The following is a 2,819-nucleotide window of genomic DNA, read 5'->3' as shown; positions in this document are numbered from 1 at the left end:
GATCATTATGTTTAAAGAAATAAACCAGACCTAGAAAGACAAATACCACATCTTCCTCCTCATATGCAGAATCCAGATTTATCTTGTATGTGTCTTTGTTGAAAGTAAAAGATCATGAGAGGGGAGGAAGAGCTCTTAGAGGAAGATTTTATTAGAATACATGTGACATGAAAGCAAAGGCAGGGACTATTTGTGGGGAGAAAGAAAACCAGCAACAGGGGGGCAAGGTGGATGGGGAGGTAGATGGGGGGCTGGTAGAGGTTATATGGGGAAAGTAGGTTGAAGAGAATGCCATGGCATATATGTATGAAAATGGTTGGAGTCTCTATTCCCTATTGGCAATTTGGGTAACCCCTTCAGAGGATGGTGTGATAAGAATAGGAGGTAGGAATTGGCTAAGCAGTTAGGGTAAAAAGACCCCCCCAAAATGTAGCCAGTTTCTTGGCTAAAAGTCAAAATGTCCTTGGGCCTGTTAGCAACATGCTCTGTTCCAAAGGCCAAAACTGTCAAAAGTATTTAGGAGATTGTATCTGATCCTTAAAAGATTGTTGGAGGGGAGGGAGTGGGCATGGATTTGATCAAAACACTTTATATACATGTATGAAATTCTCAAGAAAGTTTTTGTAAAAATTATAGGAGGAGCGAGATCCAGAGACAAAGTCTCAGCCTCGCTGCCGCTGTCGCCCAGAGACTGCCAAGCCCTGGTCCATCGCCACCGACACCCACTTGGGACACAGAATATCCAGTCATGGATCAAAATGAGCAGGTGCAGAAGGCCAAACTGGCGAACAGGCTGAGCGATTTGATGACATGACAGCCTGCATGAAATATGTAACAGAGCAAGGAGCCGAGTTATCTAATGAGGAGAGGAATCTCCTCTCCATTGTTTATAAAAATGTTGTAGGAGCCCGTAGGTCATCTTGGAGGGTCATCTCAAGTATTGAGCAAAATACGGAAGGTGCTGAGAAAAAGCAACAGATGTCTCGAGAATACAGAGAGAAAATTGAGACTGAGCTAAGAGATATCTGCAAAGATGTACTGTCTCTTTTGGAAAAGTTCTTGATCCCCAATGCTTCACAAGCAGAAAGCAAAGTCTTCTCTTTGAAAATGAAGACTACTACCGTTACTTGGCTGAGGTTGCTGCTGGTGATGACAAGAAAGGAATTATGGATCAGTCAAAACAAGCATACCACCAAAGCATTTGAAATCAGCAAAAAGGAAATGCAACCAACACATCCTGTCAGATTAGGCCTGGCTCTTAACTTCTGTGTGTTCCATTATGAGATTCTGAACTCCCCAGAGAAAGCCTGCTCTCTTGCAAAAACAGCTTTTGATGAAGCCATTGCTGAACTTGATACATTAAGTGAAGAGTCATACAAAGACAGCATGCTAATAATGCAGTTACTGAGGGACAACCTGACATTGTAGACATCGGATACCCAAGGAGATGAAGCAGAAGCAGGAGGAGGGGGAAACTAACTGCCTTCCAACTTTTGTCTGCCTCATTCTAAAATTTACACAGTAGACCATTTGTCATCCATGCTGTCCCACAAATAGATTTTTATGATTTATGACAGGTTTATATTATTTCTATTTGAATTTCTATATTTCCCATGTGGTTTTTATGTTTTAATATTAGGGGAGTAGAGCCAGTTAACATTTAGGGAGTTACTTGTTTTCATCTTGAGGTGGCCAATATGGGGATGTGGAATTTTTATACAAGTTATATGTTCGGCATAGTACTTTTGGTACATTGTGGCTTCACAAGGGCCACTGTTAAAACTTCTTCCATGTCTAAGCAAACTGCCTACATATTGGTTTGTCCTGATGGGGAATAAAAGGGATAATTGATTTGTAGTTATTGTGGGTACTTTAAGGTTTGGAGCACTTACAAGGTTGTGGTACAAACAGATATCCTGTGTGCACACGTTGAAATCCTGTGCTTCTGTGGGGGAGCCAGTGCACGCCTTCAACGGCAGCTGCAGAAGCTTCCTTCAGACAAAGTTGTGACCCAGTTACTCTGGATAAGGGCAGAAATGGTTCACATTCCATTATTTGTAAAGTTACCTGCTGTATGCTTTCAATATTTTTGCTACACATTTTTTTTGTATTTAAATGTTTTAAGCAATCTAAGAACAAATAAAGTAAAGATGCAGTAAAAACAAAATGCTTGGTATTATTTCGTGTTTATCAAGCACAGCAGTAAGCAAAAAAACATCCCATGTATTTAACATTTTTTTTTTTTTTTTTGTATTTGCCTAACATGCATGTGCTGTATCAAACAGTTAACAGGGAAATCACTTGAGGTGATGGCTAGCTTTGTTTAATATCTAATGAAATTTTCATGAACAATCCAAGCATACTTGTTAAGAACACGTGTATTAAGTTCATGTAAGTGGATTAAAAGTTTTATGAATGGAAAAAATATGTATTTTTTTTGTATGTTTAACATACATAGGGTAATGCTGTGTGTTGTATTTTGTGTGTGCTTCATTCATTAGGCAACATATCCTTGAGGTTCAAGCTTGATTCTTACCATTTTGGAGTTAATTTAGAAACTGGGTTGTGGAAGTCCTCCAACTTCATTCTTCTTTATCAAAACATTTTGGCTAATCTATGTTCTTTTCATTTCCACACGGATTTTAGGATATTTGTCAAGTTCTTTAAAATACTACTCAGATTCTTTAGATACTGTACTGAAAATATTAACCAATTTTGGGAAGAGCATGTGTTTAAAATGCCATCTTCCAATCTATGAATATGTAATATCCATTTATTTAGATACTGAATTACTCATTGGAATAATGACTAGATATTGC

The 2,819-nt window shown here is 38.6% G+C and overlaps 1 pseudogene; it reads left to right on the top strand.

The window, feature by feature from the left end:
- The first annotated feature begins 748 nt into the window (after positions 1–748).
- LOC103739932 lies at positions 749–1,479 on the top strand (annotated as a pseudogene).
- Positions 1,480–2,819: the final 1,340 nt, after the last annotated feature.

Source organism: Nannospalax galili, unplaced genomic scaffold (assembly GCF_000622305.1).
Source record: "Nannospalax galili isolate Female #2095 unplaced genomic scaffold, S.galili_v1.0 scaffold339, whole genome shotgun sequence".
NCBI classification, from domain to species: Eukaryota; Metazoa; Chordata; class Mammalia; order Rodentia; family Spalacidae; genus Nannospalax; species Nannospalax galili.
Note: the sequence above shows the minus strand (reverse complement) of the source record. Positions and strands in the feature narration are given on the sequence as shown.